Source organism: Gopherus flavomarginatus, chromosome 11 (genome assembly GCF_025201925.1).
Source record: "Gopherus flavomarginatus isolate rGopFla2 chromosome 11, rGopFla2.mat.asm, whole genome shotgun sequence".
Lineage (NCBI taxonomy): Eukaryota > Metazoa > Chordata > Testudines > Testudinidae > Gopherus > Gopherus flavomarginatus.
The window spans coordinates 47,742,802-47,765,647 of record NC_066627.1 but is presented as its reverse complement, the minus strand read 5'-3'; the positions used below and the strand labels follow the sequence as shown (position 1 = coordinate 47,765,647).

The window sequence follows — 22,846 nt, the reverse complement described above, 5'->3', positions numbered from 1 at the left end:
AGCCGAGCAGAGTAGAGTGGCTGCATTTAAACGGGGTTGATGGAAACCCAGACATCACCATCAGAGCTCAGGCACCGCATTTGAGAGCACCAGACCACTTTATGATCTTCGTTTGGTTCTCAAAGCAGGACCTCTCCAAGCTTGGGATGATGGGTGCCTAGCAGAAGGAGAACTCTGGAGAAAGCTGCCCTCGCTTTGCTCAGCACGATGTTCAATCTGCTGATGTGGCTGCAACCCCTTTTCACAACCCAGAAACTGCAGCAGGAATTTGAAAGAAACTTAATTAAAATGGGTATTTCTGGGCCTCTGGGGGAGAGTGACTTACTGGAGTTGGTAACATGGGCAGAGTGGGAATGCTGTGTCAGAAGTGATGCATCATTTCCCACCTGGTTTTATGACTGTTTTACGCTCCTTGGTGTATTGTGCTCAGGAGCCTAATATGGGGGAACAATGCCAAGTAAGAAACAAGTGCTCCCACAGCAATTATCTGAGCAATTGCAGGATCCTACATGTTGACAAAATAACGGCGAGAAGGTGGATGTGTTAAAAGGAGTAAAAAACAACTAATCAATTACTAGATTGTGAGGAATGTTCTGCATGAACCAATGGAACGTGCAGCAGCCATCACAGCCAGGTGCAAACCTGAGAGCGGATAATGAGCCAGAAGAAGAAATAATTGGCCTTCATGTTGATTTCCTAGCCAGCCTGGTTTAATAACCAGGTCCAAATCCAGCTTCCTAACAAGGTTCTGAGATGCTATGTGCTGCCAAAGAGTGACACTAAACAAAATGCACATCTCAAGAAAACAAAGGGCCAGATCTACTAGCAGAACTTCTCTACATACAATCTTGCACCAGTTTATTAAACTGGTTAAATTGGTTCAAAGCTCCTGTATGGACACACTTAGGCTTGGTCTGCATTGAAAAGATGAGCCTGTATAGCTATACTGACAATACCTTCTAATGTAGATGCAGCTTACACAAGCAAAAGTGCCTTTGACATTAGAGATTACACCAGTTCAGTGAGTGAAATGTGCTCTATTGGCAAAAGCTGTTAAAACTGTCTACACTAGCACTTTTGCCAGTATGAAATGTTGCATAAAAATCACTCCCATACCTCAGATTGCTCTATTGGCAGTAGTTTCTAACGTAGAATTGACCTTTGGCTTGAGTGGCTTATTTTGGTTTAGTTCTTAATCAATTTCAACTAAGCCAAAATAAACCTGATTTCAAGTGAAATAAGGTGTCCACACAGCCTTTCACACTGATTTAACAATTTCTTTACAATCAAACCTTGAGTTAAACTGGTACAACTCTGCATGCAAACAACTCCTGAATGACCCTAGTGTAAATCTGGAGCCCCTAATTTCCAGTGGTATCATTCCAGCTGTCTAGTTCTGCAAGTCTGTGCATCAAGCTGAGAGCCCTCAATGGAAAAAAAAAATGAAATAACCAGCTCCAGGGCTGCTGCCGGTGGTGGTGTTTTCCTGGGAGAAACAGAGGGCTGCAGTGATGAAGAACAGTGCTACCTTTCATAAGCATCAACACTCATTTTTCAAAGGGGAAGGGAATTAAAACGCAATGGTCTCTCTGTCAATTACTATGTTTCTTCTTGGTCTGATGCACAGAGTTAATTGTGTCTGATGTCCAGACTGATGTAATCCTTCTCTTTTTAACCAATAATACTACCTAAATTATGGTTATTCGGTGAGCATTTCCACTTTCTTTCCCCCTTATCGGCATGATGGTCCAGAGCCTCTGATATCTGAGCCCCTCCCAGCAGATATGGAAAGAGTAGGTGGGGGAACTGAAGGATGCTCTAGCTAGTGGCAGCCCAAATTTGCCTGAGCAATTCAGGCTTCAGCCACACCCCCTCCCACCACTGGCCGGCCCCCTATGCTTCGTATGGGGCAGGAGGAATCAGAATCATAGGACTAAAAGGGACCTTGACAGATCATGTAGTCCAGTCCCCCGCATTCATGGCAGGACTAACTATTATCTAGACCAGGGGTTCTCAAAGCTGGTCCGCTGCTTTTACAGGGAAAGCCCGTGGTGGGCCGGGTCGGTTTGTTTGGCCGAACCTGTGGATGCGGCAGGTAATCGGGGCTCCCACTGGCCGCGATTCGCTGCTCCAGACCAATGATCTAGACAATCCCTGACAGGTGTCTGTCTAATCTGCTCTTAAAAATCTCCAATGATAGAGGTTCCACAACCTCCCTGGGCAATTTATTCCAGTGTTTAACCACCCTGACAGGAAGTTTTTCCTAATTGGCAATCTAAACCGCCCTTGCTGCAATTTAAGCCCATTGTTACTTGTCCTGTTCTCAGAGGTTAAAGAGAACAGTTTACCTCTCTCCTCCTTGAAACAACCTTTTATGTATTCAAAAACTGTTATCATGTCCCATCTCAGTCTTATCTTCTCCAGACTAAACAAACCCAATTCTTTCAATCTTCCCTCATAGGTCATGTCTTCTAGACCTTTAACCATTTTTGTTCCTCTTCTCTGGATTTTCTCCAGTTTGTCCAAATATTTCCTGAAATGTGGTGCCCAGAACTGGACACAATACTCCAGCTGAGGCCTAATCAGCAGAGAGTTGAGTCTTGCTTACAACATTCCTGCGAATACATCCCAGAACGATGTTTGCTTTTTTTGCAACAGCATTACACTTTGGACTCATAGTTAGCTTGTGATCCACTATGACCCCAGATCCCTTTCTGCAGTACTCCTTCCAAGGCAGTCATTTCCCATTTTGTATGCATCTGATTGTTCCTCTCTAAGTGGAGTACTTTGTAGTTGTCCTTTATGGAATTTCATCCTATTTACTTCAGACCATTTCTCCAGTTTGTCCAGATCATTTTGAATTTTAATCCTATCCTCCAAAGCACTAGCAATCCCTCCCAGCTTGGTATCATCCACAAAGTTTATACGTGTACTCCAGGTTTCTCAAACTAAGGGTCGCCGCTTGTGCAGGGAAAGTCCCCGGTGGGCTGAGCTGGTTTGTTTACCTGCCCCGTCCACAGGTCCAGCCAATCGCAGCTCCCACTGGCCACAGATCGCTGCTCTAGGCCAATGTGAGCTGCTGGAAGTGGCGCAGGCCAAGGGACTTACTGACCGCCACTTCTAGCAGCTCCTATTGGCCCAGAGCAGCGATTCGTGGCCAGTGGGAGCTGCAATCGGCCGGACCTACAGACGGGACAGGTAAACACATCGGCCAGGCCCACCAGGACTTTCCCTACACAAGTGGCGACCCCTGTTTGAGAAATCCTGGTGTACTCCCTATGCCATTATCTAAATCATTGATGAAGATATTGAACAGAACTGTTCCCAGAACTGATCCCTGCTGGATCCCACTAGATATGCCCTTCTGCATTGACTGTGAACCACTGATAACTACTCTCTTGGAATGGTTTTCCAATCACTTATGCACCCACCCTATAGTAGCTCCATCTAGATTGTTTTTCCCTAGTTTTTCATGAGAAGTTCATGCGAGTCAGTATCAAAAGTCTTTCTAAAGTTACTTATGTCTCTAGCTAGTTTAATCTCGTTTTGTGCCTTGGCCTTTCTAATTTTGTCCCTACATACGTGTATTGTTTGTCTATATTCATCCTTTGTGATTTGATCTAGTTTCCACTTTTTGTAGGACTCTTTATTGAGTTTCAGATCATTGAATATCTCCTGGTTAAGCCAGTGTGGTCTCTTGCCATGTTTCTTGTCTTTCCTAAGCAGTGAGATAGTTCCTGTGCCTTTAATAATGTCTCTGAAAAACTGCCAACTCTCTTGAACTGTTTTCTTCTTAGACTTGCTTCCCATGGAATTTTACCTACCAACTCCCTGAGTTTGCTAAAGTCTGCCTTCTTGAACTCCATTATCTCCTGCCATTCCTTTAGTTTAAAATCATGAACTCATCATTTCATGATCACTTTCACCCAAGCTGCCTTCTAATTTCAAATTCTCAAAGAAGTGGGATAGAACTGGCTACGCTGGCTTTTTGTGCCACCTCAGGATTTTGTTACACAAGGGGAATCCCCAGCTCCCATAATGTGACACCTGTCCCTTCTCTTCACTCCACAAATGGAACAACAGCCAATGAGGATCTGGCCCCATGTCTTTGGGTTAGATAATCCTCTTCCAGGTTTAAGGTTCCATTCTGGTTGGATCTAGATGCAGCTGACCACTCCCAGAAATAAGAATTTGGAGGGTATCTTGCAAGAAGTGATTGCTTCTCCTTGTGACCTGTTGGGTAAGGAAACAGTAAATATCAAGATGTTTAATACAATAAGGCATATGTACTGAATAAGGGAATACAGAAATAAGAAGTGCTTGTCTTCAGTTTCAAGGCCTTCATGGCCAATCTCCACCCTACCAATCATTTCTCATTTGCTACAGAGCTGTCAATGCTCACCTCCAGTCAGTCCATGATACCAACCTCTAATGCCCACTTGTTACATAATAATCTCATTATTTTCTCATACTCCCCCATCTGACATCTCTTGTCTTACATTTGTATTGCAAGATACTTGGGCAGGGATCATCTTTTTGTTCTGTTTGTACAGCACCTAGCACACTGGGGTTCTGGTATATGACGGACACATATATGTTGCAATAAAGAAGTGAGGGACTTCTGCCTAAGACTTTATTATTTCTTTCCATCTATGAGAAGCACATGTCTTAGAGCTCTCTGCTCCAACAACACTCATCACCCAGCAGTGAACCAACGACTTACATACGTGTTGGGAATTGGAAGCAGGAAAGAGTGAAGTTGTGAAATTGAAATATCTGAAATAGTTTTGGCAACATGTAACCTTCAATTTATTCTGACTGGACCAAATCCTATAGTCCTTAGTGAATGAGAGGTCTTGATCCCATTTTGGTATTGGAAACTGTAACTTGAATTGCTGCAGCTTCCCAGAGAGAAAGTCCTGGGGGAGGGCCCTGCAGAGGTATTGGAATTGCATACAGAGGATGTGTTTTGAACCAGCTTGGGCCCAGAGTGATTCCTGAACACCACACCGAACTTCCCTTTAAGAAGTAGTCAATGACAGTTTACCTGAGGAAAGATCTCGGGCTTTGGACTGATAGAAGTGGCACCAAACATGAAGTTAGCAATAATGTTTTCCAGAGAGAAATGTCAGGGAGAGTCAGCATCACGCTGCTATGATTCAGCCAGGAGATGGACAGGCAGGTGCTGGGGTTCACACCATCAGGATATATGGATTTGATTTACTCAAGTCAGACTTCTTTAAGGAAAGACACCGAAGGGTATTAAGTAAGTGGAAGGATGTGATTCAGGTTACAGTGTTCTTAATAAATGACATATCAGAAAACTTTGGTTTCCGGATTGCAGGGAGCTGAGGGTCTAACTGAAAACATTAAGGTAATGGTGGCACTCTAAGTGGTGAGTAATCAAACAGATGACCTGGCAAACAAGTTCAAACAGGTGGTGGTTGAATTTGTCTGTGTGAGACGTGTGGGAATATGCAACAATGTTTTTTTAAATGACGTAAATATTTCATTTTAGTCTTCGAGGTTCATGAGCCTTATGTCCTGAAGATAACACCTCTGTTTTATGAGAGCCTCTGAGAGTGTTTATGGTATTTATAATGAGAATGGAAAACATAGGTGTAGGTTGTGCATGGCTTATGATACCAAATTTAAGTATTTGGGGTTGAATGGGATATATATGTTTTGTTAAGAAGGAAGTAGACTGGACACCAAAACAGTGGATTAAAAATTGGCATCAGAGGACTGTGAGGAACAGAAGACTTCTACCTTTCTACTTTTCCCCACTAACAATGTTAAAAAGCTTCAGAACGTGGAGGAATTCTCCCCAAATCTCGGCCCCCGCCTCTAAAACCACACATCTTTTGTACTTTAGGAAAATTCAGATTTGCATCTCCTGGATTTCTAACACTCACCCAAACCAGTACTTGGGTTCTGAAAACCCTGAACGCTGGGAAAGTTCCAGTTCAGTACAAACTCTGCCTGTGAATGTCTCAGCTTGGTTCTCTCGCTAGCCTTAGCAAGCAAGGGAATATTGTACCAGATGTTACATGGGGCAAAACCATCTCCTGTAATTGCCTTCCCATGGTATATTTTAAATAAATCTTTGTTTTTAAGTGAAGCAGCCACTCAATTAGCCCATGATCTAGTTTTTGTATGTTTTATATTCCACAATCTCTCTGATCTTTCCCTCCATGTCCCTGTGATCTGCTACATTTTGTCTTAAATTGTGATAATTTATTAAATGAATATGTGATAAATTCCTGGTGGAACTGACCCTTAGTTAAACACTGCTGATGTAATATACAAATCGTAGTTTTTTCTTAGACAGCAAGTAAAACGCTTTCAAGGAATGATGGATGGCCCGTTAATTAAATGTTAAACCTGCTTGTGTAATTCTTTGTTGTTTGTCTCTAGTACAGTCTATTAATAAACAATGACCAAGTAGGAATATTGGCAAGCAAAACTGTGGTGGCCCGTTCCTTCTCTGTAGTGAGTGAAGGGTACTGTGAAATTACCTGGTCAGCTAGTGGGCATGCATACATGCATCACACATCCATCCTGTATACGTGCATGATATAGCATGTATATAGATCAAAATATGTGTGTTGTGCTCTGTATGTATCTGCATTTGTTTTGCATGCACATGGCTCATGTGTGGCCATAAAATGTTTGCATACATCAGCCTGAACATGCATGACTTCTGGAGGAGGCCCACGTCATCCAATAGGGCAGGGATTGACAACCTTTCAGAAGTGGTGTGCCAAGTCTTCATTTATTCACTCTAATTTCAGGTTTCGTGTGCCAGTAATACATTTTAACGTTTTTAGAAGATGTCTTTCTATAATATATAACTAAACTGTTGTGGTATGAAAAGTAAATAAAGGTTTCTAAAATGATAAGAAGCTTAATTTAAAATTAAATTAAAATGCAGAGCCTGCTCCCCCAGACCAGTGGCCAGGACCCGGGCAGTGTGAGTGCCACTGACAATCAGCTCGTGTGCCGCCTTCCCCTGCAATAGGGGATACTAAAGATACCTACAAATGGCTGTCTCACTGTAGGCCTGGCTTGCTGCGGGTATACACAGAGCATTGCCTCTTATTTCATCAGAGAGAAAATATGTAAAACAACATTCATCATCAAAATGCTTTGCATTAAAAAGTTCAGTGTGAGTTGGGGAAAATCCAAGACTTAGACAGTAGTCTGGGGAAAGTGAATTTAGTATCTTTAATACCCTCTTAGCCCTTCATATAGTCTGCACCCATTGCTGCTAACATTTTTTGTCATTCTCTCATTTTCTCACCCAGAAAATTATTTCACTTTATTATTAGACACAGAATTCTTTTTCCCAAGCACTACTGAGTTGGAAAGAATCTGGCAGGCCAAAGCAGGGGCATTTTCACAGAAGCTGGAGCCATTAATGACGTCTGTGTATAGATGGCAGCCCTTGAGACATCCTGTTCAGTTTGTCATTATACAGATTAACAGGCGGTAGATGCATAGTGCTGTGCGGCGAAATAAGGTTTGGTCAGCTGTAAGTGCACATTGCATTCCCAATGCCTGATACCTCCTAATGATGTGACAGGTATGGGCTCATGGGGTGTCGAGACCACAGGCTGCTTCCAGAATGAAGCTTTACCATCACTTTATCACCGTGTATGACTAGCAAATAATTAGTTATGTGAATTGAGTGAACATGATCAGGAACACCACAGAGTGTCACCTATTTTTAGAACTTGAATCAAACCTTTTTACATGAAGATTCTGAGAAGTTTACATACAGTTTTCTTTCCTTTCTTGTTTCCAGACTGGAACAAAAGCAGCCACCAGCCAGTCTGGAGTCCTGAGAAAGTCTGTGTCCTCTTGGGTCAGAACTGGAATCTTGTAAGGAAGCCTCTTCTTTTGAGATTTCCAGTCCCGTTCTGTAGACCTAAAAAATTCAGATCAGCTTTTGAAATACTGGCTGTTTAGTAGAAACCCAAACAAAAAGCTTTGGAATTTGAGTTTTCCCCACATCTTTAAATCCAAGGAAAAGCAGGCACTGATGGACTCTTATTGCTAAACCCAGAGTTAAAACACTCCACCTCGAAAAGCTGTTGAATGAGTTAGTCTTATGGCTTGATCCTGTGTGATAAACTCCTGTTGGCTTCAGTGGCAGTTCCATGTGCAGAGCTGTTAGACTATTATCCAAGATGGGTAGGTATGTTCCCTAGCCTCTGTTTTCCAGAAGCTGGGAATGGGTGATGGGATGGATAACTTGATTATCTTTTCTGGTCATTCCCTTTGAAGCACCTGGCACTGGCCACTGTCAGAAGACAGGTTACTGGGCTGGATGGAATCATAGAATATCAGGATTGGAAGGGACCTCAGGAGGTCATCTAGTCCAACCCCCTGCTGAAAGCAGGACCAATTCCCAACTAAAACATCCCAGCCAGGGCTTTGTCAAGCCTGACCTTAGAGATTTTTAAGGAAGGAGATTCCACCACCTCTCTAGGTAACTCATAAAAAGTTTTTCCTAATATCCAACCTAAACCTCCCACACTGCAACTTGAGACCAGTACTCCTTGTTCTGTCATCAAGTACCACTAAGAACAGTCTAGATCCATCCTCTTTGGAACCCCCTTTCAGGTAGTTGAAAGGAGCTATCAAATCCCACTTCATTCTTCTCTTCTGCAGACTAAACAATCCCAGTTCCCTCAGCCTCTCCTCATAAGTCATGTGCTCTAGCCCCCTAATCATTTTTGTTGCCCTCTGCTGGACTCTTTCCAATTTTTCCACATCCTTCTTGTAGTGTGGGGCCCAAAACTGGACACAGTACTCCAGATGAGGCCTCACCAATGTTAAATAGAGGGGAATGATCACATCCCTTGATCTACTGGCAGTGCTCCTACTTATACAGCCCAAAATGCCATTAACCTTCTTGGCAACAAGGGCACACTGACTCATATCCAGCTTCTCGTCCACTGTAACCTCTAGGTCCTTTTCTGCAGAAGTGCTTCCTAATTCTGCAGAACTGCTTCCTTTGGAACTTTGTTCTGACCCAGTGTGGCCATTCCTATGTTCTTATGATTAGGGTTGTAAGCTTCTCACCAATCAGGATTAATAATAATACCTAGCTCTTAGATAGCATTTTTCATCCATAGATCTCAAAGTGATTTACAAAGGAAATAAACATCAGTATTTCCATTTTACTGATGGGGAAACTGAGGCTCAGAGCAAGCAAGTGTCTTTGTCCAAGGGCACCCAGCAGGTCAGTTGCAGAGCTGGGATAGAACTCAGGTCTACAGTACCTACACTGAAGGCAGTTAAGTTGGGGAGGCAGTGTTATCTAGTGGATAGAGGTCTGGCTTAGGAGACCTGAGTTCTATTTCAGCCTCAAAGGCTGGTCGGCAGGATGACCTTGGTCAAATCACTTTGCTGCTCTGTGCCTCAGTTTCCAAATCTGTAAAATAGAAAAATTGATACTTACTTCCTTTGTAAATCACTGGGAAAGCTCTGGATAAAAGCGAGGTATAATTATTACATGATTATCACACTGGCTTAAAGCCAGCCTGAGAGATGATAATCAGACCCAATATCAGTTATCAAGGAAACTATATAGTAAAGAATAGACAGTCAAGGTTTTATACTAGAGAAGATCCAGAACTAGAGTTTAGATTTGGATCTGCAGCCAACTTTCTCCTAAGTCTGGTGTGTGATTCAGTTCTGAGTCAGTTTCTGATTATACTTAAGTATTATAAAACTCTGAATTGGACACAATTTTCAGCAATGTCTCACTTGGCAGTGCAGTGTTGTCAATTAAGTATTAAACTTTAGGCAGCCTTAAAGAGATTATCCCTTTAGTTTTAATTAACACTCATGGTGGATAATGCTAATTCCCTTCGCTGGCAAATCAATGGTCTGATTGGATTCCCCAGTGTAATGTGATCCAAAACCCAAAGTCTTAATGTCTGGAAAGCAATTGGATTCCTTTGCCAATCATTTATTTCAGAGAACATCATTATCTCGCTGAATACTTTGAACCTGGGTAAACACGGTTTCTCATTCTTACCACATTGAGCAGGTCAATCAGGCACAAATCTTATCACATTACTGATGGCAATGGCAGCCAATATCCACAATGTGCTGAAAACCCTTTTTAACTGTCACTCTCTGGTGTTGCATTTAGGCATTTTTCATAAATATACCTTAAAATGCTTCTCTGCTTCTTTATTTAGATAGAAGTCTTTTAACCTCTGTTCATAATCAAGATTGGCAGGAAACATCAACGGCTATCATCTATACTGTGCCTGCTCCATGTATTAAGATGGAGAACTTTCATTTAAAATGCTATTAAACTGGTACCTTTATAGCACCTTACTGCTTACCCAAAATAGCAAGTACAGTATTTATTAATTATTATTTATATTGTGTTAACTCTTAGAAGCCCCAGTCAAGGATTGTGCTAGGTGCTGTGCGAACACAGACCAAATAGGCGGTCTCAGCCCCAAAGAGCCTGCAATCTATTTAGAATCCTAGGACTGGATGGGACTTCAAGAGGTCATCTAGTCCTGTCCCCTGCACTCATGGCAGGACTAAGTATTATCTAGACAAGTGCTTCTCAAAGTCAGGCCACTGCTTGTCCAGGGAAAGCCTCTGGCAGGTCAGGCTGGTTTGTTTACCTGCCACATCCACAGGTTTGGCTGATCGCAGCTCCCACTGGCTGTGGTCCAGGCCAATGGGGGCTGCAGGAAGTGGTGTGAGCCGAGGAATGTGCTGGCCACCCTTCCTGGAGCAGCGAACCGTGGCCAGTGGGAGCCATGATCGGCCAAACCTGTGGATGCAGCAGGTAAACAAACCGACCTGGACTGCCATGAGCTTTCCCTGAACAAGCAGCTGACTGGCTTTGAGAAGCACTGATCTAGACCATTCCTGACAGGTATTTGTCTAACTCACTCTTAAATCTCCAATGATGTAGATTCCACAACCTCCATAAGCAATTTATTCCAGTGCTTAACTACCCTGCCAGTTAGGAAGTTTTTTCCTAATGTCCAACCTAAACCGCCCTTGCTGCAATTTAAGCCCATTGCTTCTTGTCCTATTCTCAGAGGCTAAGAACAATTTTTTTTTCTCTCTCTCCTCCTTGTAGCAACCTTTTACATATTTGAAAACTGTTATCAAGACCTCTCAGTCTTCTCTTTTCCAGACTAAACAAACTCAATTTTTTCAATCTTCCCTCATAGGTCATGTAGTATAGTCACTTTTGTTGCTAAAGTGGGCAAGAAAATTGGAGGCTTGCTTGAGGCTAGCTGACACTTTGAATATACCTATTTATATTTTTCTAAGTCAATATAAGTCAGTATCTAACTTGTCTGTCTTGTTTCACCAGCTCAGATAACAGAAGCAAGCCTAGGAAACATTCCAGATGTGGAAAAGACAGTACACAAGTCACTGTTTAGCTCCATTTAGATCTCTGCCATATTTTAAAGCCTGTCTTTTCTTTCTTATAACAGAATGGGAATATTTGCCTGACAGCAGATGTTGATCCAAATGAGAAAAGGGTCCACTTGGTTCTTCTGAGTCATTCAGACAGGTTGCTCACTAACCCAACTGGAGCTGGGAGGATCCCTCTGGAGGGAGAAGATTGAAGATGTGGGCTAAGCAGTCTGGAAAGAGCAGCTGTAGGACCAGCCTAGTCTGGGGAGAAGATTTGAAGTGCTAGAGCCAAATCTCACAAAGAGGTGGCTGGGGATGAGTTTTTCACCAACACTGAATATGGGCTTTGTTAGAGCAAATTGGAAAAGGCAATGCCTGTGCCATTTATAGACTTTGGTACAGAGCAGCTTAAAAGCACTAAACATTGTGAATATTCCAGTCTCTCTGTGTAGAGGTTGGCAGGTGATTATAAGTTTACATGGAGATGGAAAAAATGCCGTAGTGGAAAGGCACAAAGCAAAGGGTGTGAATATTGCAAATGTTGTGAAATATTTCAGAGACTGACAAGAGCAGCTATAATTTTGGATTAAATTGAGAAGTAGGTGGGCCAATTTAAGAAGACTGTCAGGAACTTTTTATGGATTGCAATTTCTTGTTTATTCTTTAAATGGTTGCACTATTTTACAGTAAATATACTCTTGGAAACTTGAAAATAACAACATGTATCGCTCTATGTATTTTAGCCTATGGAGCTAAGACATTGCAAATATTCACTTTATTGATGCCCATAAAAAACCTTAAGGCATTGCAGTTCCAGCAAGAGTGGTCAAAAAAGGCTAGATCTTCAGGTCAATGGTCAGGGTTCCAGCTGATCCTTAGAATGATTAACCCACATAAGAGAGAAGAAACTCAAACTTTCCTATTTGTTCTTCCTTTGGGAGTATGGTTCAAAGGAAGGTGAAGGAGTCTCCATTAAGACCAATCATGGAATAACCTGCCCAAGTCTTTCCCTAACCCCAGACAGTATGTGGCTGGCTCATGTCCTGAATCATAAGGCTTTAGATGGCAGTTTTTACATTTCTAGGCTATTTTATTTCAGCACTGCCTCCAATCTCCCATTTTCACAAATGGGAGAAAGCGTCACCTATATGAATTCTGTTGGCATGTGGGTGACTAAATGCAAGGGAAGCCAGCACAACAGTGAGTAGGAGTGATCTGAGAATGAGCCAATTTAGGAGATTCACTTTAAAAAAACAACTTAGGATATGGGCTCATGCCCACCTAACCCCACTCTGTTGTTGCATTTTTGTTATATAATTACACACACACACACACACACACACACATGCATCTGAGGAAGTGGGTATTCACCCACGAAAGCTCATGCTCCAAAACGTCTGTTAGTCTATAAGGTGCCACAGGATTCTTTGCTGCACACACAATACATTTTATCAAGCTGTCTGGAGTGGTTCAAGAGCATGAGTGCCAAACTCAGGGCAGACTGTTACAAATCAGGGCCCAAACCCCAAACCGAGTTTGAATTCTATACTTAGATTCCACCAGCCAAACATCAAGTGTGAACTCCTCATGCACTATAACTGCCTTAAAATGGAGTCCTGGGGGATTCTGGTCTATCTTGCCACCTAGGTGAGCCTGCCTTTGTGATAGATGGATCCCCTACACCAAAAATCACAACAATAGACAGGTTACTCCCAGTCCTAAAAGAACCAGTTACTTACTCCAGTTCAGTTAAACCCCGGAGCTCACACCAAAGACAATGCTTGTAGCTAATCCTATAATAAACCAACTAAAGATTTATTAACTAAGAAAAAGAAACAAGAATTATTTACCAGGTTAAAGCAGGTAAGCACACACACAAATGAATTACAGTCTTAGGGTATGTCTATACTACCTGCCGGATCGGCGGGTAGTGTTCAATGTTTCAGGGATCAATTTATCGCATCTCATCCAGACGTAATAAATTGATCCCCGAATTTTGATGCCTGTATTCCACCTCGGCAGGTGGAGTCAACAGGGGAGCCTTGGCAGTCGACTCGCCACCATGAGGACAGCCAGGTAAGTCGAAGCAAGATACTTTGACTTCAGCTACGCGAACAGTGTAGCTAAAGTTGTGTATCTTAGTTCAAAACACACCTCCCACCCCCAGTGTAGCCCAGGCCTTAGGTTCCAAGAGATGGTAGACCAGGGTCAGCAACCCTTGGCACGTGGCCCGCCAGGGAAATCCACTGATGGGCTGGGCTGGTTTGTTTACCGGTAGGTTCGGCCGATTGCAGCTCCCACTGGCCGTGGTTTGCCGGTCCACGCCATTGGGGGCGGCGGGAAGCAGCGTGGGCTGAAGGATATGCTGGCTGCCACTTCCAGCAGCTTCTATTGGCCTGGAACAGAGAACCATGGCCAGTGGGAGCTGCAATCTGCCGAACCTGCTGATGCTGCAGGTAAACAAACTGGCCCGGCCACCCAGCAAATTTCCCTGTTGGGCCACATTCCAAGGGTTGCCAGTCTCTGTGGTAGACACGTCTATAATAAGCAAATTGCAGCTGTCCTTAAGGGCTCACCCAGGCCAAGCACTGGGGATATATGCTTAGTAAGCCTTAGCCCTCAGAGTCCAAGCAGCATAAAGATAGGTTTGGGGTTTTTTGTCTAGGATTTTTATTCCCTTCCTCCAGAATTCAAGCTGATGGGATGAGTCCATGTCTCCTCTTTGTGGGGGGAGCGAGTGGAGCGACTCGGAAGGAGGGGGAGGCAATCAACAAAGTCTTGTGTCCTCTGATGTTCCACAGTGGCCTATGGAAACCAAATGAACCTTCCTGTGAGCAGGTTCTAACACCTTCTGCAATAACTGAGGCAGGGGTCTTACCGACAACAGCCTCCTTCACTGTACAGCCATGAACACTCCCTAGAGCACATCCATCTTGCGCACTGAATAAGGCAGAGGCCCAGTGAGGAAAGGAAGTATGTCATCTCTTCAATTAAATATTTCAAGTAGTTTGTATAAAATATGTCACTAGAGACGCAAATGAAAATGACCAACTTTATCAAGTGCACTTCACATTGATAAATGTCAATCTTTTACTGAAGCAAAATTGTTCTAACTGAGAAAACATCAGTCCAGGACTCAGCTTCAGTAATTACTATCATCATCAGCCATGTTCTATTTTTCACCACGAAGAAGCTCAATCAAGCCCATTTCCATTGTAAATTTGTTACTAGTGGAGTTCAGACTGGTGTCATCAGGAAATGGAGTTTCAATCAGCCCTCTGCAAATAACAAAAGTGGCTCGTTGCAACAAAGGAAAGATGTTTATCTATTCTGGGAGAATTACTTTGGGAAAAGAAGGAGAATAATTGTGTGGCAACTATTAAAAGGAAGGGACAGGAAACATCACTGTGCTACAAGTAAACACATTCTATCAACAGCAGTGGCTGCTTTTTCTTCTTACATCAAAATTAAGGCAGCCATAGATACAAAAGAAACTGACTAATCACATGTCTCTTGTACTCACTAAGGAAGTAAATTAAGGTACTGCAGAAAGTCTGTACTCTGCTGATTTAATTCAATTTCAGTTTATAGTCTGGTGGAAGCAGGAACTTTCTGCAATTGGCTGCCCTTGCACTGAGAAGTGTACTGAGAGACTGCTGCAAATCCGCCTGAATCCTTTCCCCTCAGGTCCTGTTAATGTATCATGATCCCACCTTTGATGGCATGACATCCCTAGTCAATATATTTAACTGAAATTTTTAACAAAGTATTGGAGATCCAGCCAGCTGTGCGTTCTTGACAAATTCAGGGCCAAATCCTCAGGGTAGGGCATCTTGTGCTGTGCCACTGACATGGCTTGTCTGCAAAAATCTGAATATGTAGCCCAGGGAAGATCATGTTAGAGAATGGGTGATCCCAGAGTGGAGTGCAATCAGTACAGGGACTTGGACCTTGGGCATTATACACCATCCTAGTTGCTGGCATAGTGTGGAAAGTGGGAATGTCAGTGTTAGTTGGGATGCCCCCAGGCTAAGTTAATCCTGGACTAGGTTGGTGTCTTGTGGTTGTTATGGACCAGTCTGGACCTGGCTTTGCCACTGGCCCTTTGTCTGTCATGTCCATTTAGAATGTAAGTCCCTGCTCAAAGAGCGATCTCGATATGTTTTGTACAGCTCCAAGCACAATGAGGTCCTGATCATGGTGGAGGCCTCCAGGCGCTACCATGGTATTAATGACAGGGATCCTACATATTCAGAGCTGCTTCCAACCTGCTTTTAGAGCAGAGCAAATAATATGCAGTGAATGATTTTATTCAATGAATTTGGCCTCTGTTTCTGTTTGTGAATTATCTGTGAGCAGCTTACAATTGTCTCAACAAGGTGGGAAGTCTCAAGGGAAAATTTTCCAGCAGGCCTAGTAACAAATAAATAAAATATAATGTAACTATTCTTAGCTAGTCACTAGAAGTGATGAATGTACTCTGATATTCACCTCTGAAGCCATCTTTTCAGAAGATCTGCTCTCTTTGTGCATTTAGAGTTGCATCTGCGTAGATTAGCCACAGAAATAATATTTTATTCTTGTCAATCTCATAGGAACAGCAGCACTGTGAGAGACCAAACTGGAGTCTTTTCTGGGTTGTGCAACACCAGCAGAATTGTTAATTATGTGTCAACTGCGACCCAATTGTCTTGAAATTATGCCCAATTATGCCATGTTCTATCACTGAAACTTTCTGGTTTCCCTCTATTTTCCCCTTTAGGGAACATGATTCTTCTTAACTTCTTTGGTCCTAATCCTGCAAACAGTGAAGCTCATGTGTAATTTTACTCACATGAGCAGTCTCATTGATTTCAATGGGTAATCAATATTTACTACCAGCAGGAGTACATGTATGTGTTTAAATGTGTTCAGGATCAGGGCTTTTGTTTGTACAACTACATCATCAATAGCATCAGCGTGACTATGTAGTACTCTGGACCTTACTGGGCAAACTGCCATTGCTGTATTGAAATCAACATAGCTGTGGCAATTTACACTAGCTAAGGGTCTGCCCAATATGATTTAGTTGACTGCAAATGAAGTGCCAGGAAAACAGAGCACTTTTTTGTAGCTTTGTTTTCTTTTCTTTATTTATTGATACTGCAGAAATAAGAGTTACTGTTTTCTTTAATTTTCCTCTTGCAAACTGGTGAGTTATTTATTCTGATGTTCAAATACATGACATCCTTCTTTTAAATCAAAGCACTGTTTTAAAATGTTTTCAGCTACAAATGCTCAGTTAGTGGAGATTAAAATTCAAAGACAGTCCAAGAAAATATTAAGAGCAATCTCACTTGTCTTCATTTCTTTTGCCTTCTTGGTGGTTCGTTTCATTGAAATATAAAGACACATTTGGGGAACCATGTGGATAGCAGCAAAGAATCCTGTGGCACCTTATAGACTAACAGACGTTTTGGAGCATGAGCTTTCGTGGGTGAATACCCACTTCCTCAGATGCATGTAGTGGAAATTTCCAGGAGCAGGTATATATATGCTAGCAAGCAAGCTAGAGATAACGAGGTCAGTTCAATCAGGGAGGATGAGGTCCTGTTCTAGCAGTTGAGGTGTGAAAACCAAGAGAGGAGAAACTGGTTCTGTAGTTGGCAAGCCGTTAAGGGTTCCAATGCAAAAATCAGCATGAATTAACAAAGCATGGTTATTTAATCATGCGGGAATAATTTACTGAGAAATGTAAGTGGCAAAAACATTTCAAATTGATAAAAAGTGAAACATTCTGCTCTAGAAAATTTCACTTCTCCGTTGAAATATGCAATGAAGTAAACTATGTGCAACCACTTGGGGCTTGCCGCTACAGCTCAGCAGAGGGCAACAAGTCTGTTTTGCAGCAACTTTTGAGGTTCAAAATGTGGTTTTTGTGAGGCATTGGATGAAAACTAGACCAAAAATGGAATTATGGCAGAGACAGACGGGTGCATATCCCACTCTGTAGCCTGCTAGTTGATTTTGGAGTTCATTAAACAACAAACCAGTGAATGAGGAAGGAATAAAATTTCCATTAAAAAAATCTAGACAGCCTCCATGGTGAACTGTTGTCCATAGATTCCCTATGTTCTCAACCCCCTCTGCTTCTAAGGCACATCTGAAAATTCCTGTTTTCATAATAGTATGTCCCTAATGAGGGAGCCTCTCTAAACTTTAATCTGTACAGTTAAGGCCCTGGCCTAGGAGACGGGGATCCAGGTTCAAGTCCCTCCTCTGCCTGATTTAGAGCTGTGTTTTTCAGACCAGTTCACTCCAAATCAGTGGCTTGAACTTGGGTCTCCCACATGGCAATCGAATTTCTCTTTGTGCCCTCGACCCAAAAACTTTCCAATTGAAAGTTGTGTGGAAAATGACATGTCTCCATGAAGCCTGTTGGCTTCCAAACAGCAGAACTCACAGAAATTTCATTTTGATGAAAAATTGTTCCAACCAGGTCTGCCAGACTGTCTGTGATACAGGCTGCTTTTAGCCCTATCAAGTTTCTTTCTCTTTACTCCTCTGATCAACTTCAACTCAGATAGAGTCTGTATTAGGCCTTGTCTACACTGAGCAGTTTCTGCACAGTAAAGCAGCTTTTATATATGTGTGTGTGTGTGTGTGTGTACGTACCTAGGAAGCTATCAATAAGGGATTATAGCACACATACATACTGAACGTGAAATATTACAGCATATATATGTGAAATGGAGAAAAAAAAACCTAACCACCTAAATTTCAGTAACTGGAAAAAGCAATTTTATTGCTAAGATCAACTTTTCCCTTCTTCACTCAGGTCAGACAGTGTACCCCGGGGGGAGGGAGGGGCTAAGATTGGCAGGAAAAGGTAAACCTCCTCCCTCTGTTTGGAGCATGGACCACAGCTGCCTCCCCTGAATGCAGGGTGTGGGGAAATAACAGGGTTGGACCAGCTGTAAGGAATGAATTAATTTGCCATCCTCCTTACCTCTCACATTCTATAAGAAAGTTGAGGAGTGAGATGCTAGAATTGACTCGGGAAGTGAAAATTAGGAAGAAGTTCTTTAGGAAGGTGGGTTGGGCAGAGAGGGGAGTGGAAGTCTTACTGACTCTGGAGCTTGGGTGAAATGAGCCATATTGCCAACATTGTCTTTGGTTTTGGCTGAAGGCTGCCATGCCTCATGCCGGGACTTTGGCTGAAGGAAGCCTAATTGTACTTGCATTTGGTTTAGAAGGGGAAGAATCCTTTACATTACTTTTTCTTTTTTCATATTTAAACTAACACAAAAGTGCCTGAACTGGGGGAGCATATTGGAGAGGAGGAGGGGCTCTTCTTCCTCTGATCAGTGTCCTGTTACATCATTGTAAAAAATGATAAAAGGTGCATTGCATGGTATTCAAAGCAGAAATACATATAACTTTCCAGGAAGTTCTCTTTTTTTTTTTTTTCTGATTCTTCCACTAATAATGGGAGGCCCTTTATAGGTTTGAGGTACAGGCTAGGACATAAAAGGTCCAAAAATCTGATTGTTTATCCAAATCTCTTTTGGTCTGGAAACTATGAACTTTCCTCCTTTTGGGAGGGAGTAGTAAAAAAAACCAAAACTATGTCTTGATACTGCAGAAATGATCTTGCCTTTGCTATTTGAAGGCTTTTCCATCAATTTCCAGTCAAACCCAGGAGGTAGGTCTCTCTGCAAAAATAAGGCTATTATTGAGAGAAAACAGACTCATCTTAAATAATAAGTGGCTTTGAAAATGGAATGTTCAGACACTTCTTATGTTTTTGCATTAAAACACAATACAGAGACGTGAATGTGTCCAAAATGAAACCATGAAAACTTTTATATGAACACTGATAATTTTTCATACTCTAATGTTCATATGTTTCCTTAAAACCTCAGACATATTTGGCTTGTGTTCAGTTCAAGCTCAGGGTGATAAACTTGGCCAGCAGGAGTCTTCATCTTAAACTCAGATTTACATGGGCATTGGAAACCTGCATTTTTTTACACTCATCACATGATCTATGTGAAGCTCAGAATCTTTAAAGAATCAAAGTCCCTTAAAATATGCAAGTAATAAGCTGTGATTATCAATAACAGTAAGATGCTTTAGGAGGATTGCACCAACATAAAAGTGGTGCCCAGAGCCAAGCCAGCTATTATGGACTTATAGCTATTTCTGTAAACTGCAGCTTCCCAAATTCAACCTGAAAAGGGAATGCAATGTTCTTCTGCTCAAATTATTTGCTTATTATGAGCCAGCTGTTTTACCTAGTTTTAAAATAGGATGGACTGCTGAGGGCCTAATATTCATATTCTAATCACCAGAGTCATGTAAAGTGGCCTAAGTGTAAATGAAAATCACTCCCAAAGTGAAGAAGTGATGCATCAGTGACTGAGATGCCCATCTGGGCATGTGTGACATACTCATTACTTGGGATGCAGAGTGCAATGACAAGTTAATAACATGTCATTTTTAAATTATGTTCATGAATGAAACCAGCGATCTCAACTTATGAGATATTTCCAGCCCATTTGTCTCTGTACACACAATCGCTTCCAGACTTGGGCTGCTTCTGAGTAGCAAGGGATGGCTCTCAAGGTGTCCATAATCTGGAAGTAGGACAAGTGTCTTCAAGAGAGGAAGGATTGTCCAGTGGTTAGAGCACTACCCAGGGAGTTGGAAGACCTGAGTTCAATTCCCTGTTTTACTGCAGACTCCCTGTGTGACCTTTGGTCTCTCCCTGTGCCTCAGCTCCCCCTCTGTAAAACTGGACTAATAGCACTGCCCTACCTTGCACAGGTGAGAGTGAGAAGCACTCAGGTACTATGGTGATGGGGACAATATATGTACCTACCTGACACAGGTAGAATTCAAGTGTGAGTGACCTCAGGTGTTCCAAAACAACAGGCTAATAAATTACAATGCTGCTCCATGAAGCTCCCCCCCCCCGGGAGTGTACATCACAGGTGACATATAATGCTGTTAGCATGTTGGTTTAATCATTCTAATGCTGCAAATTATCACACCTTTGCGATTCTAATTCTTTGCAGCTGACCAGTCTGCCCTGACTCACTGCTGTCAGTGATAAGAAATGTTCCAATTTAATGAGCTCACAGCTGTAAGGAAATTGCTAGCCTCCCAGCCTCATCTTCTTAACAGCCTACCTAGAGCAATGACAGTTTCCAAATTCCCAGACAAGTTAAGAGGCTGCACAGTCTAGCGAATAGGATGGTGGTGTGGGAGCCAGGACACCTGCATTCTACTCCTGGCCCTGCTGTGTTTTCGCTTTTTCTGTCTTGTCTATGTAGATTGTAAATGCTTTAGAGCGGGGACTGTCTCACTGTGTTTATAAAGTGCTGAGGACAATGGGACCCTCTTCTTAGTTATTGCTTCTAGAGGCTGCTGTCATGTAAATCATAATAAATGAGAAGGTCACATCCTGCGGATCTCACTCAGTCCAAACTCCCATTTGGCCTTGAATTTGAAAAATCCATTCCAGAGGATATTTTTGTAGTCCCCCATATGTCTAATGTTAGATTTCATTTCTCTGCAGTCACCAATTTACTCTGCCTGAGAAACTCCCAGTATTTTCCTCATTTTAAGCTTGAATAAAGGGACACAGAGAACATGTGCATCAGAATTCAGTGCATTAGCTAATTAAGTGCATTTTTTACTGCTTTTTTTATTCAAACAAATTTTTTTATATTGGCTTCATTATCTGCCATTTGGCACATTTCTCTCTTCCTTTGGATAGCTTTGTTAACTCCATTCTCCTCTGGGGATGATGCCGTCTCTTCACTGGCATCTTAAATTGTGGCAAGGATCAGAAAAACATCTTGAATCCTGCTCATTCATTTTCCGGTAATGCCTCCCATGCTAAATGGTACTGAAAACTTCTCAGCACCATAAGCTCAGCCTGACATGACATCAATGCCAGCCAAACTTGCAAAGGGAAAAAGGATTCTGGAGCCAGAATTTTACTGGTAATCAGGGGACAGTAGATATGGTAAAACTGGGTGCTGTTTGCTCTTCTGCAGGTATAATGTTTCTGTAGTACTGGGGGTAGCTCAGTGGTTTGGGCATTAGTCTATTAAACCCAAGGTTGTGAGCTCAATCCTTGAGGGGGCTAGCTAGGGATTTGGGGCAAAATCTGTATGTGGTCCTGCTAGTGAAGGCAGAGGGCTGGACTTCATGACCTTTCAGGCTCCCTTTCAGTTCTAGGAGATAGGATATCTCCATTCATTTTTATAGCATAAACTACACTTTTTCTGCTGATTAAATAAAGAAATCAGACTGTGAGGATACAATAAGGATGCAGATACAGGCAGAGGCAACTTTTTGGGAAGAGACTATCACTGACTATAAGGTTATATAGAACAATCAGACTTCAAACCCATAATATAAATGACAAATAATGAGTTTTTCTCTGTGCTTTTACATTTGTTTTGTTTTAAAGGGACTCTGATTTCATCAGCCCTTCCAAGATGCTGCACTGTGAATCTCAGAGAGCCTTACCATTGTTTATTAAGTCTTGCAATACTTTTATGAGATAAGTAAGGGAGATATATAAGGATGACTTCATCCATCAGTGAAATGCTGCCAACTCTTGGGGTGCAAAGCGGCATCTAACAGTGCATGGTAATGCTACATAGAAGTGGCAGGACAGCAAATTTGGGCAAAAAGCTCTAGGCAAAGAAAACTGCAGAGGCCATTTACGTTAAACAGAATTCAATTGCCTGAAGTGGAAGTTGCCATGCAATCATTAATGAACCCCACAACTTTCTTCAGCCTATTCTGCTGCATTTACTATGGAAACTATCAAATGGATACACAAGATAATGATGATTTGTGAGCTGGGAAGCCAGAAAACCACATGTTCAACGTATATCACGACATGTCTATCTAGACAGCTGCTAGATTTGTATTAGCATTGGCAGGTGGGAAAGTGTCACTGAGGGCCCACAGTTCAGGATATCTCATACATAGACCGGAAAGACACTTACCAGCCACTTGTCAGTTTCCTGACCTTAGCAGAACCTTGACTTTCAGCTTGTTGGGATCCCTCTGAGACCTTAACCTCTTGGTTCCGAAGAACTCAGCTCAATTCCAAACCTATCTCTTGGGTTTCTGTATTGGCATATAGTCAGGAGCGGCGCCAGGGTTTCTGACGCCCTAGGCGGACGGCCATTTCGTCGCCCACTGCGGGTCCGGTGGACCTACCGCAGTAATGCCGGCGGACAGTCCGCTGCTGGAAAGGCTCCAGTGGAGCTGTTACAGTGATGCCAGCGGGCAGTCCGCTGGTCTAAAGGCTCCGGTGGACCTGCCACAGGCATGACTGCGGTAGGTCCGCCAGAGCCTTTAGACCAGCGCACCATCCGCCGAAATGACTGCGGCAGCTCCACCGGAGCCTTTCCAGCAGCGG

At 42.5% G+C, this 22,846-nt stretch overlaps 1 long non-coding RNA gene across 1 annotated transcript; it reads right to left on the bottom strand.

The window, feature by feature from the left end:
* Positions 1 to 1,075: 1,075 nt before the first annotated feature.
* Positions 1,076 to 22,629, bottom strand: LOC127031656 (uncharacterized). The gene is made up of 3 exons (XR_007768589.1): positions 22,428 to 22,629; positions 7,782 to 7,930; positions 1,076 to 4,233 (listed from the first exon to the last, which is right to left on the bottom strand). It is a non-coding gene; the product is annotated as an uncharacterized LOC127031656 (long non-coding RNA).
* Positions 22,630 to 22,846: the final 217 nt, after the last annotated feature.